This window comes from Dasypus novemcinctus, chromosome 8 (genome assembly GCF_030445035.2).
Source record: "Dasypus novemcinctus isolate mDasNov1 chromosome 8, mDasNov1.1.hap2, whole genome shotgun sequence".
NCBI lineage: Eukaryota > Metazoa > Chordata > Mammalia > Cingulata > Dasypodidae > Dasypus > Dasypus novemcinctus.
In genome coordinates, this window is record NC_080680.1 from 111,566,933 (window position 1) to 111,586,233 (window position 19,301).

Below are 19,301 nucleotides of genomic sequence, written 5' to 3' on the forward strand. Positions count from 1 at the left end.
CCTCGAACCATTCTGATTTGCTTCCTATTGAGACACTGACAGATAAAATAACCTTTTCCAGATAATAAATCCTGTATTCTAATGACATGACTCTTCATGCTCAGTGTGAGAATTTCAGATGTAGACCAAAGAAGGAAATAGAAATCAACTATAATCCCACCCCTAGGAATAGCTAACATTTGGGGCATTTCTTTCCATTATTTTTCTATGGATACATTACATGTGCTTTTTCAAGCTTCTATCTCAGTGTATATACCATTTCATTAATGCAATTGTATCATGTGCATTTCTCTGTGTCATTAAAAAGCCTTTAGGGAAGCAGACTTGGCCCAGCAGTTAGGGCGTCCACCTACCACATGGGCAGTCCACAGTTCAAACCCCGGGCCTCCTTGACCCATGTGGAGCTGGCCCACGTGCAGTGCTGATGTGCGCAAGGAGTGCCGTGCCACGCAGGGGTGTCCCCCGCGTAGGGGAGCCCCACACACAAGGAGTGTGCCCCGCAAGGAGAGCCGCCCAGCACGAAAGAAAGTGCAGCCTGCCCAGGAATGGCGCCACACACATGGAGAGCTGACACAACAAGATGACGCAACAAAAAAGAAACACAGATTCCTGGTGCTGATAAGGATAGAAGCGGTCACAGAAGAACACGACAGCGAATGGACACAGAGAGCAGACAACTGGGGTGGGGAGGGGAGAGAAATAAATAAAAAATAAATCTTAAAAAAATGAAATAAATAAAAAGCCTTTATAAGCACTGTGTTTCAAAGTTGTCCTCTATAATATAACATGATGATTTTGCCATTTCCCTCTTTAGGTTATTTATGTTTTTGCTATCGTAAATATCAATGCTGTAATTATCATAATTCATGACCCTTAGTACAAATTTCTGATTGTTTCTTTTTTAAGATTTATTTATTTTTTCCCCTTCCCCTCCTTTCACCCTGCTGTTTTTGCTGTCTGTGTTGTCTTCTTTTATCATTTTCTTTCCTCTAAGATTCACCAGGATTTGATACTGGAGACCCCTAAATGTGGAGAGAGGTTCCCTGTCAATTGCACCACCTCAGTTCCTGGTCTCTGCTGCGCTTCAGCTTCCCTCTCCCTTTGTCTCTCTTCTGATGCATCATCATCTTGCTGTGAGTCTCACTTGGGCGGGCACTGGCTCACCACGTGGGCACTTGGGCTCACCACGCAGGCACTCACATTCACCACGCAGGCACTCGCGCAGACACTGGCTTGCCGCGTGGCCATGCTTTCTCTTCTTCTTTTTCACCAGGAGACCCCAAGGATCAAACCTGAGCCCTCCCATATGGTAGGCAGAAGCTCTGTCACTTGAGCCACATCCACTTCCCTGATTTTTTTCTTTAGGTCCTTTGAAATTTTGATGCTCGTGTAATGCCCGATATATTGTCTACACTAGAGGGAGCATGAGAGTTCTCAGAAACAACAGTTTTCTGTGCCCTAGTGAAGAATGAACACAACCTGCCAGGACTGGCAGAAATATTAAAGGCATTTGAGGGTTCCCCTTCGCCACTGGGAAAGCTATGCCTGATCTCATAATAAAACAATGTGGGCCTTCTTTTCCCAGGCCTGGTGGCATCGTGGGTCGGGAGCAGGGCTTGGCTTGTTATTTTGGTTGAGGACAAGTGTGGTCTTGAATCTTTAGATCTGTGGGTGACCAGCAGGGTGACTGCAGAGGCCCTGCTGTTTATGAAGAAAGCCACTTGAGAGGGCTGTGAAGGAGGGCCCCGCCCTAGCCCCGGGGAACCTCAGTTCCCGAGTGAGTCCCCAGAGCCACAGGCCAGACCTTGTTGTAAAACTCGTTGTACAAGTTCTCTAAAGCTGCAGGAGCTGCTTGAGAGTGCCTGGTGGGTAATTCGTCCTCAAGCAAGGCTCAGGATCACCAGCAACTGAATGGGTAACAAGCCACAGGGACAGGACTCCTGAGGGGGAAAAGGTGGGAGCAGGGCCTGAGTCATCACCCCACTTATCTCGAGATGATTCTTAAAACCTAAGGTCCCAACTCAGAGAGAGCCTACCAGAGCCCATGCCGTCAGTGGGGAAAAGCCCTCAGCAGGTGCATGTGCTTCCTGTGGCTGCTCCAACAAAGTACCACAAACTGGGTGGCTTTAAACAACTGAATTCTTTTCTCTCACCCTTTTGGAGGCTAGAACTCTGAAATGAAGGTGTCACGGGGTCATGCTCCCTCTAAAGGCTCTAGGGAAGGACCCTTCCTAGCTTCTGGTGTTTGCCGGCGATGCTTGGCATTTCTTGGCTTTTCTCGGTTTGTAGATGCATCTCCCTCATCTTTACCTTCAAAGTCACATGGTCTGCTCCCTGGGTGTCCAGGTCCAAATTGCTCTCTTCTTGTAAGGACACCAGTGATTTTGTATTTAGGGCCCCCCTATGCTAGCATGATCTCATCTTAACTAACTATATCAGCAAAGACTCTGTTTTCAAATAAGATCACTTTCACAGGCACTGAGTGGTCATGAATATTAGGGGAATGCTATTCAACCCAGTAGAGACGGTGACGTGAGAACATGGGACGCTGCTGGGTCAACCCTACATTGCCCATGGATTAAGATAGAATCTTCCAGTCCCCTTGCAACCAGGACTCTGCCTCTCCCACCTGGGTCCACCTTCCCAGGGATTGGCATCTCCTGCCCAATGCTACTTGGCTTGCTCATTTGTCCAAGAGATAAATCAAACCTCTCTCCTTAAATTCTGAAGCATGAGGAAGATCACTGACTGCAGGCCATAGCCCTTCCACGGCCTAGGAAGGCAGCGTGGTTAGCATGATTGGCAAAAATGACAAGTTGGAGACTAGACAGGCTCAAGGACTTGGACTTTTTCTTTTGATTTTCTTTCTTTATAAAGAATGTTTTTTATTAATAAATGTAAAGCTCTTAAAACAATATCTGGACCATAAGTAGCAAGTGCTATGTCAGTGAGTGCGATATACATAAATGTCCCAATGTCCTTCACCATCTCCACCCCATCTAAACTCATAGCTGGGGAGTGAGAAACCATTCTCCCCTTTCGGTGGGCCTTCAACTCTCAAGCTTGTGTCTTCTGGACTTGTTCCCACGAACAATGTGGAACGTGGCAGGGGGCAGTACCCCTTCCTTCCCCAGGACCCGTATTTTTCTAATGATAGAAGTACCATAGGTAGGGTTGTCTTTCCCTCTAAAACCATGGTTCTCAGCTTTGGCTGTAGGTAAAACCACTTGGGGAGCTTTTAAAAATCTCACACTCAGAGTCATCACATCAGAATCTCTGGGGATGGGACCAGACATCAGTAGTTCTTAAAGTTCCCAGGGGATTTCAATGCATTACAAAGTTGAGAACCACTGGCCATGAAAGGACAATGAAGGAAGGCCAAGGCTTTTAATGGATTGATAACCGTGTAAAGGTAATGGCCATAATTCCAGTCTGTAGTTAGGGGTTTTATTTCTTTACATCTTGCTTTATAATGCATTCTGGCCTTAATTCACAAAGCCAATTAGAGCTCTATAAATAAGTTATAATTCTAATAGTAAATATTTAATGACGACAAAAATCTTTTTGTTACTTGTGCTTCATGAGTTACCCCTACCTAAGGAAAGCCTCATTGGCTGGCAAACCCAATGCCATCTTTTGCATCAAGCAGATAGAATGCCTTGTGAGAAGGAGAGGAAAGGTCAGGATTCACCAAAGCAAAACGGTAAGGATAGCAGATTGAGAAGTGGAGGGAAGCTCAGATGAATACCTAGGAGAGAATTCTGCATTTCAAGTGCAAGAGTGTAGCCACTGGGGCTGGAGGGTGGCAAAGGGTGAGGCGCTTACTTGGGTGGCAGCACACAGGAGACCCTCGGACTGGACTTTGGTTTGGACTTTGGCAGGAAAGCCAAGAGGAAATCAAATCCCAGAGCTTCAAAATTCAGACCTTTTCTGTTTGCCGCACCCTTCTCTTTCTTCAGTCTCAGACATCTTCCTTGATGGTTTGTCAAGGAGTAGTGTGGAAAGTGGAAAAAGCTGGGATCTTGGAATCAGACATGTGAGTTTGCAGCTTAACTCTATCACTTACTGTGAGACCATCAAGATAGGTTTAACCCCTCAGGGTTCAGTTTCCATCAATGAACTTTGACAAACCAGTAAAAGCTTAGTCCCAGGTAAGAGGGGTCCCTGCTCTGGTCCCCCTGGTTTTAAAGAGTCCTATTCTGGTGTTTCTTCTCCCTGCTGGATGAGGGTTCATGGGGCCAAAAGAACCTGCCTCCTGGAACCCATGCTCTTTTTCTAGACCACATTTTCTACCCTGCGGCCAGGACCTTAAAATTTCCCATCCACACCATCTGATCCTCTTCTGGGGTGTGCAGGGGGTCCCTCACCAGGTCCATCCTCTGGAGGATGAACTACACTGCTGGTACCCCCAGGCTCGGGGCGAGGGGGGCGGTCAAGAGGCAGTTGTAGGGGAGAGAGGGGGGAGAGAGGTAGATGGGGCCAGGACATCTGGTTTCCACGTAGGCATGGCCTGCCTGGTGTTGTGGTTCAGTGCAGTTACGGTTGGGAAGAGAAGGGGGCAACTCTCCCTGCCTCCCTACTATTCAGCACAGAACACAGATGAGCCTAAGTATTTAAATTCGAACTTGGCCTTCCGGGCCATTATAAAGATTGATGCTATCTGTTGAGGTAAGAGGTTAGAACTTTTTTTTCCTAACAGCTTATTAGTTTGATTTGTAACATTGAGAAATTGAGGCATATGGTGTGTGGGCCTCCATTTGTACTCTTACCTAGCCCTACAAATGTTACAGGCAGGCCTGGGGAACATCATCTATCACTTAGGTTTCTGTGAGGATTAAATGCAAAATGTAGGAGTGCACGGTAGGTGCTCGCTAAGGGTTATCCTCCCTTCCTTTGCGTTTATCAGTGTCTTACTTTATAAAGCAGTGATTCCTGCTCCAGGTAGGGCTATTTGCCTTCTTCTCCCCAGGGGCTGAGGTGTAGCTTCTGGCTCCTTGACTCGCTGGAGCTCATGGCTATGCCCTCTGGCCTTGCTGAGAGGCTCATTCCCTCAGAAGCCAAAACTTCACTCTCAGCTCGGCCAGGAAGGCCGGGCCGCTTCTGAAGAGGCTCTGGAGCTTCAGGAACTCAGGTGCCCGTGATCCAGCACAAACCACAGAGAGGTTTCTGGGTGTGGGAAACAGAGAGGATAAAGAAACCACTTTGGGAATCCTGAGAGCTGGCTGCAGAGTTTTACTGGCCTGAGCCCAGGAACCGTAGCTCAAAACCCACCACTGCACAAGACTTTCATGCTACTTTACTGGAACTGTAGTTGGTGTTGGGGTTTAAGATATATTTAGGGGATTTGAATCTCTGGACTGACAATATGATAGCCAGGCCCTGAGCCCCAACAGACTTCAGCTTCTACAATCTGATTTATTGGACTCACCTCACTCAGCTAAGATGGAGTTGAAGAAGGACAATCACCACACCACGGAGTCTAGAGGGCCTACAACTGAAAGCAAGAGGATTGCATCCAGTTGTCCATGTGGAATCTGAGCCTCCTCTTGACATAGAGGTGCAACGGACACAACCAATCCAAGGTCCACAGAGAAAAGGTGGCATTGGAGTGGGAAAAGTGGACATGGTGGCTGATGGTATGGGGAATGGCAGGAAGAGATGAGAGGTGGAGGCGCCTTTGGGACTTAGAGTTGCCCTGGATGGTGCTTCAGGGGCAATCACCAGACATTGTAAATCCTCCCAGGGCCCACTGGATGGAATGGGGGAGAGTATGGGCCATGATGTAGACCATTGACCATGGGGTGCAGAGATGCCCAGAGATGTACTTACCAGGTGCAATGGATGAGTCATGATGATGGGAGTGAGGGTTGCTGGGGGGGGAGTGGTGGGGTGGGGGTGGTAGGGTTGAATGGGACCTCATATTTTTTTAATGTAATATTTTTACAAAATCAATAAAAATTAAAAAAAATTTAAAAAAATAAAACCACCACTGCTTCCTCAAGGGCCACGGAAGGGGCCGGAGGGGGCGTGAGACCCACGTTCAGGCTTCTCTGATAAGCGGAACCAGCAGAACTGGTTCACTCGACACCGTTCCTCAGATTCGCTGTGGTGTGCCTACTTTGTACTTTGAAACTACCCATTATTTTCTGCTTTTTAAACAGTAAGTAGGAGTATGCCAAATAGAAAAAGGGCTGGGTGAGGCAAGACAGGGCAGGGAGCGAGCACAGTGTACGCACAGGGCTAAAGGCATAGAAGATCAAGGTGCATCAAAAGGCAGCAAAGGGGGGCAGGGGGCAGAGATGAGGCTGGGAGGGCCCTTGAAGCCTTCTGATGTTACTTCATGTATCACAGGGAAAAATCACTTCAGACTCTTATAATAGGATTTCCTCCTCAGAGAAAGGCTTCTGTAAACTTTGGGAAATACCCATATATACTTTGAATCTCTTGCTGGTTGAAATAATTCTGAACCTTTACTTATCTATCTATCTATAATTTATCTATCATGTATTTTTTTTTAAATCACCAGAAATAGAAATTTATTTTTAAATGAAAAAAAAAAGTATTTTTCAAATACAAAGTTATTCATTTGGTAGGTTTGGGGGTATCACACAGTTTCAGGAAACAGGTCCCTGAAAAAGCACTCTAAAGCGGGGTCCTTAACCTTTTTTTGTTCCATGAACCCCTTTGCCAGTCAGGTGAAAACCATGGACCCCTCACTAAGTCCACACGATGGTGTGTATTATTTAATAAACAGATCACACCTGCACCAACATGGTCCCACAAGATTAATGTTTCTTTGAACTTCAATTCTAGCTCAGGGACCCCAGGTTAAGAAATCCTGCCCTAAAGAAAATGTTCCTGGAGCCTCAAGGTCTTAAAAACAAATTTTATGAATATTTTCAACTTATTCAAATGCTAAAGACCACTCTCCGAAACAGTATCTATTCAGCTCCATAATAGTCCTCTAGGGTAGCTTTCTCCCTAAAGATGAATAAATAGGAACTCACCTGAAGGCAAAGTATAAAAGTGTTGCGATTTGGACTCTGCCCAGTCTTCTCTGAAGGCAGCCCACAGGCCTCCACGCCCACCCTGTCTTTCCCGCCTCCCAAACGCAGCTTTGAACTCCACATTGTCTCTCATGTGAAACCCAGGTTGGCTAATTCTGATGATTAAACCCTGGTCCTTTATACCACTGGTTGGTATAAATGCAACATTGTTTATTTGCCAAATCCCCCGGAAGCAAAGATCTAATTAATCTATTAAGGCTTCTCCTGTAAACAAGTCATACCTTGCAGATGGGAAACCTGGGTGGGTATCATCAGTGGGTTTTGCAACGGGGCTGACGGGGTTGCCCCAGACGACCCGGACCGCCTCTGCGCGGCACACCGTGGTGTTCCAGCAGGCTGGGGGTGGCGAGCTGGGATGAAGAGAGAGTGCAGCTCTGTCTGGATGTTGAGCTGGAGAGGCCTGCGGCCTCCACCAGATGGAGGCCCGTTGCCGTCTGAGGTGGCTCAGCTGTGCCTCTCCCCAAAAACCAGGTACAGAATCGGGGAAGACACAGTGGAAGTGGTGCTTCAGGATCCCCCCTGGCCTGTCCATATAATCTTCCAAACCATGTGCTGGAGGGTGGGGGCTCAGCTCTGCTCAGTGGGCCTCTCTCCTGAGGCTTCTCCTGGCAGGCATGGCCACTCACAGCAGGCGATAAACTTGCCCCCCCCCAAATGAAACCTCCCCGGTTGGCCACCCTGCTACCTGGTACTGGGGGTTGGACAGCGGGTTTGGGTGGGAGGAGAGGGCACTTGCTTTGGTTTAATTACTTTTTTTAATGTGATAAGATACACATAATACATTTTGCACTTTATACATTTTTAGGTGCACAATTCATGGCATTAATTGCTATTTACAATGATGCTACAATTACCTCTACAGTATAACCGCTGTCTTAGTTTGCCAGGGCTGCTATAACAAATATCCCAGACTGGTTGACTTCAACAACAGAAATGTACTGTCCCCCAGTTTAGATGTCCAAAATAGAGGTGTCAGCAAGACCATGCTTTCTTTGAAGGCTCTAGTATTCTGGTGTGGTTTGCCTCAATCTCTGCCTCGGTCACATGACCATCTCTCTCCTACTGTGTCCAAAGTTCTGCTTATAAGGACTCCAATCGTATTGGACTAAGCCCACCCTGATTCAGTTTGGCCTCATCTTAACTAATAGGGTCTTTGAAGATCCTATTTACAAATGAGATCACATCCACAGGACCAGGGCTTAGGACTTGAACATGTCTTTGCAGAGTTTGAGACTCAATACATAACCACCACCCATTACCAAGACTTCTTCATCACCCAAAAGAAATTCTGTGCCCATTAAGCAATAACTCCCCATCTCCACTACTCGTAAGCTGCTGATAAACTTGAATCTACTTTCTGCCTCTATGAATTTGCTTATTCTAAGTATTTCATATAAGTGGGCTCATGCAGTCCTTGTCCTTTTGTATCTGGCTTATTTCATTAATCATAATGTTTTCAAGGTTCATCCATGTTGTAGCATGTGTCAGAACTTCATTCTTTTTTTTTTAACTTTTTTTTCTTTGATTATTCCCTCCCTCCCCAGCATACCGCCAGATGGTTCTCTTGTCTGTTTTCTCATTGTTTGCTTGCCTTCTCCAGGAGGCATCAGGAACTGAACCTGGGACCTCCCACATAAGAGGCAAATGCCCAGTGACCTGAGCCACATTTGCTCCCTGTGGGCTGTGGCATCTGCTGGCTTGTGGCATCTGCTTGAGGTGGGAGTGGCGTCTAGCTCATTGTAGGGGGTAGGGTGGTTGGGGGGGGCAGTGTCTAGCTCATTGTGGTGGGGGTAGCATTGGCTCATCTTCTTTAGGAGGCACCGGGACCCAAATCCAGGACTGTCCATGTGGTAGGCAGGTGCCCTACTAGTTGAGCCACATCCACTTCCTTTCATTCCTTTTTGTAGCTGAAAAATATCCCATTGTGTATAATATACCACATTTTGTTTATCTTTTCATCTGTTGATAGACACTTGAGGTGTTTCAACCTTTGGGATATTTTGAGTAATGTTGCTATGAACACTGGTGTACAAATATCTGTTTGAGCCTCTGCTTTGAAATTTTTTGTGTATATACCTAAGAGTAGAATTGCTGGGCTATATATGGTATATTAGTTAGTTTTCTTCAGATAATCAGAAACAACAGGATAGATCTATATCTATGTCTGTCTATATCTATCTATACCTATACCTATGTCTAAATCTATACATCTGTATCTATATTATTATTATTATTATTATTATAGGAATTGACTCACATGGGCTTTGGTTGGCAAGTCCAAATTCAATAGAGCAGGCTGCAAGTTGGAAACTCTTATTAAGGTGAAGTTGAATTCTCTGGGAGAAGTTGGCTGGCAGAAGTAGAGGTAGAAATTCTTTCTGACTTCTGAAACCTTCAATTCTGACTTTAAGACCTCCAACTGATTGGATGAAGACTTCCCTCACTGCTGGATGCAAGCTCCTTTGTTGATTGTAGATACAATCATCCATAGATGTGATCAACTCACTATACATGCAAATTCATCTGTGAAATACCCTCCCAGTAACAATCAGGTCAGTGATTACATGACCAAACAACTGGACATCATAACCTAGCCAAGTTGACATATGAAATTAACCATCACATATGGTAAGTCTATGTTTAATTTTTTGAGGAATCGATGATTTTAAGCCACCAACCTTCCACATTTCCTTCAATTCAGGAAACTTCTGAGCAGTGACCAAATAGAGCCTCCTCAGGCTTTATTACATGGTTTTGATCTCTTCAGATCTCCAAGCCCAGATGACTTCAAGAGATCCCCAAACTGACATCTATACTCACATTATGACCGATATTTGGCAGAGGGTAGGGGAAGTGGGATAGGGACATGGCTTACTCTTCAGCTCTGTCCAACAGAACTTTCTGGAACAATGAAAATTCTATTTCTGCCCTGTCCAACACAATAGCCAATAGATACATGTAACTACTGAGACTTGAAATGTGGCTAGTGTAACTGAGGAACTGAATTTTTAAAAAAATTTCATCTCATTTTTAATGACTTTGCATTTAAATAGGCACAGCCAGAAGCAAGCACAGCAAAGAAGTTCCCCGACCTTGAGAGGCTGAGGGAGGGAGGCCAGCTTCAAATCCTCCTGCTCCCCTTTTTTTTCTTGCTTGCCTGGACTTTTGGGCCTTTCCTCATTCCTGTATTGATTGCAGCTCCATTGCTGAGGCCTTTGGTCTGTTAACCCTCCCGCACTGGCCGAACTTCAGCAAGAAGAAATATTACACTGTCTGCTTTAGAAAGACTGGGTATTGCTTTCTCTGAGCAGGCGGAGGTTGGCAAGGATGGCTAAAGCTGAGTGTGACATTCCAAACTGCTAATTTGCTAAAATAATTTGGGAAAGTGCTACTTAAAACCCTGACATGAGCGAAGGTGTCGTTCCTGAAATCTGTGGGAGGCCAAAGTGCATGCCACTAGAGAGTATGTTTGCTAATAGCTCAGTGGTTGTTTATTAAATGGCAATGGAATATTGATTTCTCTCAGTCTGAGCACTTGCCCCAGAGAGGCAGGCTCACTCACTGAGATTTTCCACCTTGACCCAATCTAAAGATTCAGTGTGATTCCTCTGCAATTGGAAATTTTATTGAGAGGGCTCATGTAATCTGCTTTTCTCCCCTCAGAAAGATGCAGAGGACATTTTCATAATTGCCTTTGCAACCAAGGCGAACTGTCCCATGCAGAGGGTCTGCTCAGAAGAGAGAGGCAGGCATGTGTTTTGTTCTATGCTGTTCACCCACCTGACATTGGGTGTTTTAGGAGTGGGCCCTGACCCACAGCAGCCAATTCCATAGGCTGGCCAGTGACCTGTGGCCTGGCACAAAAGAATATCAGATTTCCCTTTTCTGGACTCTAAGCTGGAAGCAGAGAAAATCTGAACCTGGAAATAGTAGGTGGGGGATGAGAGGGGAGGGGCCAAGTATAGCTACTTAAGGTAGGCGCCTCTTCCCAGGGACTGATTTTTCACAAGCAGGATAGAGCCATAGAATCTCTGTTTTTGAAATTCTTTGGGCAAGTCCGAAGCAATAAATCCACTCTGCTTTAATTCCATACGTACCTAGTCACCTTCAACAGGACACCTCTACCTCACCTCCCACCTCTTGTTTGAAACTTGAACATAGGATACAACCAGTATTTTCCTATTTTGCTAGTAGTCAGTGCAAGACTTTCTACTTAATTTTTTCCTTAGGAGAGATTGCTAGTAGTGGGATTTTTAAGCCACAGGGATAAGTATCTTTCTGATTCTCGCTACACTCTGTTTTCCAATAGCTTGTGTAAATTTAGTGTCATTGGTTAACTGAGAATGCCAGTGTCATCACAATCTTGTCAGTGCTGGAGTTACTGTTTTGGATTTTCCCCTAATTTTTTTTCAGTAAATGTCAGAAAGTGTCTGACATCTGCTTTAATTTGTGTTATGCTTTCCCATTTGTGTGTTTCTCTTCTCCCTGAGTTTCCCAAAAGTAATGTCTTTTAGACACCTTTTCTCCTACTACTAAACCTAGTTTTTCTCTATATTTTCAAAAGCACAACACAGCGTTCAACATCTCTAGTGGCAGTATCCTAAAACCCCAAGTCTAAGCTTCCTAGGGTTGCTCTAACAAAGTACCATGGACTGGGTGGCTTACAACGGCAGACGTTCATCATCTCATGGTCCTGGAGCCGCCAGTGTGAAGTCCAGGTGTCAGCAGTGTTCTCTGCAATATGTAGGGAGATCCCTTCCTGGCCTCTTCCTGGCTTCTGGTGTTTGCCCATAATCCGCGGCATTCCTTGGCTTGCAGCTGCAAAACGTCAGCCTCTGTTGTCATGGGGCGTTCTCCCTGTGGACCTGTCTCTGCATCCAAATTTCCCTCTTCTTACAGAAACACCAGTCCTCTTGGATTAGGGTGCGCCCTAACCCAGTTTGGCCTCATCTTAACTAACCACATCTCCAAAGATCCTATTTCTAAATAGGATTGCATTTATAGGGTGGGGATTAGGGCTCAAACACCTCTTTCTGGGAGACACAAGTCAACCCATAATACCCGACCAGTCAGAAAAGTGACCCTTTTCCATTTCATTTAAACCTCTGTGGTAGCATTTCCCTCCATAACCGACACACGTTGTTGTCAAATAACCATGACCTTTTGGTACATGGCCAGAGTGTTCTGTGGTCAAATAAAGGTGAGATAATGGGATAAAATACAATGAAGCCAATTTCTTTACTGCAGGTCTTTTCAGAACCTTCAATACTTAACAAATGCTCAGTGCAGCTCTAAGAGGAGAACGTATGAGGCATCTTTTTCAAATAGATTTTGTCTGCAGGAGAATCCCTGAATGCCAGGGAGCAGATGTAGCTCAAGTGGTTGAGCGCCTGCTTCCCATGTACAAGGTCCTGGGTTCAATCTCTGGTATCTCCTAAAAACAAAACAACCAAAAAGCCGACTGTCATTGGGGAGTGGATGTGGCTCAGCTGTTGAGCACCTGCTTCCCATGTATGAGGTCCTGGATTCAAGCCTCTGGAACCTCCTGAAAAAAAAAAAAGGAATCTGCAAATGCGGAAGGATCCTGAGGCAGTGGTGTTCTAAAGAGGTACGATGAGAAGCTCTGCTCCGCCACACAGACCAGCACCGCACTAAATTCAGCATGCTAACCGGAGCAGGAAAAACATCCCACAGCCACTTGACTTCAGAAACAGGTTCCCAGCGCCAAAACACAGCTTGGGTTCAGAGCAACTTTAAAAAAGATGTTTGCAAGGTCAATCAGGATGTCGGAAAGATATTTTATGGAGTGAACGGGTAAGCTACAACACAGCATATAGAAAGGGTCCCATTTTTAATTTTTAAAAATGAATAGGTTCATTGCTCACTTGTTTGTGCCTCCACCTCCCACCACCACTAGAATGTAAGTTTCAGAGGGCAGGAATGTCAAATCATACAGACCATTCTAAATCGGCTTAAATTTTTAGAATAGGTTTATTTTAGGCTATTGTGTTTGCTTATCACACTGTTGGGTTTTGCTTTATATTTTATTTTAAAATGTCTTTATAATACATTTTTTACCTAAAGAACTCCTTAATAATAAAGTTGTGTGTGTGTGTGTGTGTGTGTGTAGAGAGAGAGGGGTAATGTAAATTTTACCAGAGACCTGTGATCCTGGAAAACAGCAATGGTTAAGAAACTCCCCACCCTTTGTGTTCTGGAAAAAAATGATAGACTTCAAGGCAGTCCCCATCATTTAGCTAAGATCCACAGATGCCCCCTTGTTTACCTGTGACAAGGCCTCAAATTGCCATTCTTTGCCTTATAGCTGATTAATTGAACTGCTAGTCCCTACTGATCAATTGGAATAAAAATGCCTGTTCACCAAAATTTTGGTTAAGCTTCCTTCCAGACCCCTGAACTTTAAGGGCACCTCTCAGAAAATAGGCTGTTTCCGCGAACAAGATTCTCTGATCTACTATCTAATCACATCGACCTTTCATCCCATTTCCCCACACTTGGTTTCCTCCCCTCTATAGAATAAAAACTCTTTTTGCCTAACTGTTGAGCTGCTTGTGGCCTTTAGAGTGTTCTCCCTACTACAATAGCCCTTTCTTCCTTGGACTCATGAAAGTGTCTCCTTACCAGGTCCGGATTTGTTTTTTTGTCTATACATACGTGTGTGTGCGCGCGCGAGTGTAGGTATATAGGGAAAGAGAGAAAAATGTCTGAAAATATGTATATCAAAATGATAGCTGGTCTTTCTTTTGATTGGTAGGATTATATGATTTTTAAAAGCTTGTTTCTCTTTATTAGTTATTGCCTGAGAAGAATGATTTTACAATGGGTATATGTTAGTTTTATAATCAGGGTGGGGGTGGGGTTAGATTAAACCTATTTTCATTCTAGGGAAAAAGAAGAAATAAGGGAAATGAACATTTGTGCATCTCCCGTGTATGACGCACCTCAGCTCTCTGACATCATTTAATCTTCTCGTTTATTATTCCAGTTTTACAGATAAGGAAACTGAGGCACAGAGCACTTAACTGACTTGCCCATGAGCAAGTGGTATGTGGTGGAGTAGGTTTTTGTTGTACTCTGGAGGGCGTAGGGGTTTTGACTCCAGCTCTGTGGGACTTCGGGTGGCTTGAGCGCCAGTTTTCGCTAAGGTAGGTCCACAACTCTGTCTCCCAGAGCCAGAAACGGCTGGCTAGGCCGGAGGGCCCCTGGCAGCGCCTCCAGGCCGGCAGGGACTCCAGGCAGCTCCCCGATGCGGCCCACACCAGCTGACCCTCCTGGCTCCGGGACCGCCCAGACCGGTTTGCAGAGTTTCAGTTCCTGGGAGCACGTTCCCTGGCCACACCGCAGAGGCTCTCTGCTGGATTCCTTCTTCCTCTCTCCCTCCTTCTCTCCCTGTCTCCACCTGGTCCCCTGCCAGCCCTCAGGTTCTGGACAGCTGATTTCACTCCCGCCCCCAGGCCCCGAGGCCTGGGGCCCCTCTTATCCCCTGGGCCCTGGCTAGGCCAGCCAGACTCTGACCCAGAAGGTTTCTGTTTTCTTCCATGGTTATAAAATTATCAGTAATAGCACCGACAGGCATGTTAGCACTTAGGCAGTCTTGCCAAAGTTTACATGCTCACGTCGGTTTCCCTCACAACAGGCCTGTGAGGCCGTTATTACGATACGATTATTATGCCCTGTGAGTGGATGAAAAACTAAGGTAGGAGGCTCAGAGGCAGTGCCCAAGGTCACAGTCAGCGGGGCACACCCCTCCCGCTCCTGGACCGCCCAGCGCCCTCTCTCACTTGCTGCCCATGGCTGTTTAATGAGGGGGGGAGGAGAGAAGGGGAGGGAGGGAGAGCACACACCACCAGGATGTCATGTCGAATTCAGTGTCAGTTAGTTTTTCCAACCTCAGACCTTTTGGTTTCCAGGAGGTGTATTCCCACCTACAGAGTGGGGTGACAGGGACAGAGTGCCACCCCTGAGGGAACTTGTAAGGAAAGTTCTTGAACCCAACACCCCTGACCCCTCACTCCAGGCACCCTCCCCAGGCTTCAGGCCTGGCTTTGTTCTCTCAGCCAGGCCTGCACGGGATGGGGTGGGGAGGATGGGGATGAGGAGGGAGCCGGGACCTGCTCCCACCTCAGGGAGCTCCCAGGAGCCACCTGCCACCTGCCTCCCTCTCCCCCTTAGCCCACCCATCACCGCATCTTGCTAGGGTTGCCGCCTTTCTATCCCTCAATTCTGTTGGCTTTCTTTCCCCACTCTAGTGCAAGCTCCCTTCATCTCTAACTGCTGAGGCTGATACCTCTTAGCACAGAGGGGCTGCCCGGTTACACAGCAGAGGGGGGCGTGGGTGCCTGGCAGCTGTGAGAGGACAGAGACGGGAAACAGCAGGGTCTGCTAGAGGGGGCCAGAAACGGCTTGACCGGCACGGCCAGTCTGGGTTCTGAAGGCTCAGTAAGAGTTTGCCATGGGAGGACAGGAAAATAGATTTGAGTGGGAGGAACACCCATAAAGGCTTGAAGGGTGCCTCTGGGTCTCAGAAAAACGGGAGTGAATACAAGGTGATTAGAATTTAGGGCGAGGGGTGGCGACAGCGCAGAAGCTGCTCAGGCAGCAGGGCCACACTGCGAAGACCCTTTCCTGGTGGAGTGGCCTCCCAGAATGAGGCGGAGCACTGGTTCAAAGTTTGTTTACTTGAGTGTAAAGAATAAAATAAAAAATTGACAATTGTTTTCATTTCCTAGGCTGCTCCAAGCAAATTCCACGAGTTGGGTGGGGTTAAACCATGGGAATTTATTCGCTCACAGGTTTGAGGCCAGGAAAATGTCCAAACCAAGGCATCATCAAGGCGATGCTTTCTGCCCAAAGACTGGCTGCCGGCGATCCTTGGCTCCTGTGCCACTAGCCTCATCACAAGGTCCTGCTTACAATGGGTTTACATCCACAGGAGTGGATTCGATTTAAGAACGTTTTTCGGGGTACCTGTACCTTCAAACCACTAGGACGGTGATGCTAGCACAACACTGTGAATGCCATTGATGCCACTATATACGGGAAAGTGATCACAATTTCTGTGGTATGTATATTACCACAATAAAAAATACATAAACAATAAAACTAAAAATGTTTACATTGACGCTATTAGATTTCAAAAAGATTTTGTTTGTTTGGCCTCCCCAGCAAATGCAGACGGACTAAAAATCTTTACATCCGGAATTTGTCGGGATATACAATATAGATGGCCCCAGGTCCCCTTCCAGACGCTTGGAACACTGACATTTGTACCCATCTTGTCATCAACCCAGATGAAAGAGTATAAATAGGGGCGTGGCCTGGCCCAGCCCCCTTTCAGAAGGGTCCCTCTGGGGGCCGGGTAGGGGACAGCTTAGAGGGGCCCAGAGGATGATTCTGGAAATGTCAGGATGCAGGAGTAGAATGGGAGGAAAGGACGGGCAGAGAGAGCCCCTGCCCAACTCCCCGCACCAGGAACGCATCCTGCCTGCTTTCTTGCTCTCCTCCGAGAGGACGGAATACTAATCTGATTGGTTAGGTGCCAGGAAGCTGGTGAGGCCAAGTTTCCTTGTGAGTGGGGTCACTGAGCAGTGAACGGCCAGCCTCTGGCCCTCTCTTCCTCCCACCCACACCTGAGCACACGTGCTTCTGCTTCTCTAGCCAAGGCCAGCGGAGGAAACACCCCCGATCTCTCCCCAGGACAAAGGAGGGCTTTCGGGCTAGGCCCTGGGCTCTGGCCCAGCTTTATCAGAGCCCTGGGCACTGGGCAGGCCCAGCGGCCAAACAAAGCGCCGCTTGTATGCCGCTGCTCTTGCCGGGGTGCCTGCTGGCGGGGGCGGGGAGAGGGGCAGGGCAGAGTTTGGGTGCCCCTGGCTCCCATCTTCATAGCATCAAAACCCCCGACTTGGTTCTCAACAGCTTCATCAGAAGGTTGAATGGGTGGAGGGAGGAGGGAAAGGAAGGGAGGCTGCCTCAAAGACTTGGGATTGAAGGGGGGGCGGAGCCTTGAAGGCCAGTAGAGTGTCTGGGGAAGAAGGAACAGGGCCTCCTCCCAGTGAGTCAGTAGAGCCGAGCTGGCGTGGCCTCGGGGAAGAGCTTCAGTTTGGTTTCAGTTTGGAGAAGGCAGCGAGGGAGGGAAGGAGGCAGGTAAATAGCTGTGGGAGGCAGAGGCCCAACCCCAGCCCGCTACTAGCTATGCAACCTCCGGCTAGTTCCTACAACTTCTGGGAGCCCCAGGAGCCTCCATAAACTAGGGCTAAAAGATGCTCGTGCCCCAGCAAGCGGCAGAATTGTCACGAGGAGTAATTAAATGCGAAGAGGTGTTGGCATCTTTACTATTCCCTTGGGAATGAAGAGCCTGATGCCTTCTGATAAGCACTTGTCAAGTCCCAGCTCCTTCCGGTTTCTTCCTTCCATTTCTCCATCCAGTCTTCTCTCCAGCTTCAAAACTGCCACCTACTTCCTCGCAAACATCAGCTTTACGCTTATTCTCAGATACTCCCTCATCCCTTCCCTCTCCTTCTCCGTAGGTTCCTTGCTTTTTCTGTTCTCCTAATACCTATCAGTCCCCTCAATAGAAAAACACCACCAGGCCTCCCAGACCTTTGCTTGATCCCCTTGCCTCTTCTAATTACTGCCCTATCCCTTCCTTCTTCCGACCTTACACTTTTATAGCATTTTTGCATTGGTTATCTGTTTTAATCTTCACCTGTCAAAATGAAACTTGGGGGTTAGTAAAGTGTCCATTTTACAGGTGAGAATAGTGAGTCTCAGGTTAGACTTCAGCAGACATCCCATGTTTTCTTTGATATCAAACTGCCTCCCTTTGCTGCTAAACTTTTTTTTTTTAAATTTCTATTTTGGTAACATATACAATATAAAATTGTCCATTTTAATCTCAATGAAGGATATCATTGAGGAGGGCTAATTATACTCACAATGTTGTGCTACCATCAACGTCCACCATTACCAAAACGTTTCCAGGCCCCTAAACAAAAACTCGGGATCCATTAAGCATAAACTCCCACTGCTGACTGCTTTCATGAGTGATCTGGCTCTCCCGTGTCGATTCCCTTCTAAGCCCTTATAGTCCATTTGCTGCTCCCACCAGTGTACTGTCCTCAAGGCCACCTCCTCTCCAGCCAGCGCACCTCAGAGGTTCCTTGCAAACCACATTCTTCTCAATCCTTCATTGGCATGCAGCTGACTCTACCCAGCACCTTCTATTGCTTCAAAGTCTTTTTCCTTGGCTTGAAACAGGACTTGAAGTCTTTGCGGGAGAGGAAGGTGATGGGAAGTTCCTTCTCCATCTGTGGTTCTTGTCCCTTGGCTGAGTAATGTGAACACAGGTGAGTCATGGGACCCTCACTTTGAAATGCTGCTTCCTGGTGTGCTTTGGGGTGTGGCAGGATTTCAAAAGCACATTCCACCACCACCACCAGCCCAGCTGTGAAGGGCTTTCCCCGAAAGAACATTGTATTTTGGTTTGGATGAACTTGGCACAAGCTGGGCTTTTAATTTGATGGCAAACAGGAGTGGAGCTGTCGTATCTTACGACTTGGCTGGACACGGGAAGGCTGATGTCAGCAGTCTGGGACAGAGCAAAAGGGGTCACTACCTTTTGTGGGAGTAGAGTAACGGCTAGGGAGATGAACCCAGCTGTAGGTGGTGATGGGGTGGCAGGGACACCTAGTCCCGTGCTACCCAATATGATAGCCACTAGTCACACATGGCTACTTACATTTCAATTAAAATGAAATAAAATTAAATATTCACTTTCTTAGTTGCACTAGCCACATTTCAAGTGCTCTGTAGTCACATATGACTAGTGGCTCCCAGACTGGATGGCACAGATATAGAACATTCCTGTCATCACAGAAAGCTCTACTGGATAGCACTGATTTTAGCGCGTCAATTGGAGAAGAACGGAAAGTATATAGTTGGCTAAGAGAGAGTAAGGGAGAAACAAGTTCATCTGGGATGTTCAGTAAAAGGGGGCATGGCATGGGCAATCCGAGGTCGAGAGCAATGGAAAGGTAGGCAGGGATGCAGCGGGTGGGGGGGCACTGCAGTAAAGGCCTCCCTTCCCTTCTGTGCATCTTCAGTATGGATATCAGGCTTATCCAAGCCACACGGGCGGGCGTGGTTTCTTCATGTACATCCTTCGGGTCAGGAATGGGTCCTTAGATAGGAAACCCCTGCTAAGGTTGGCATCTA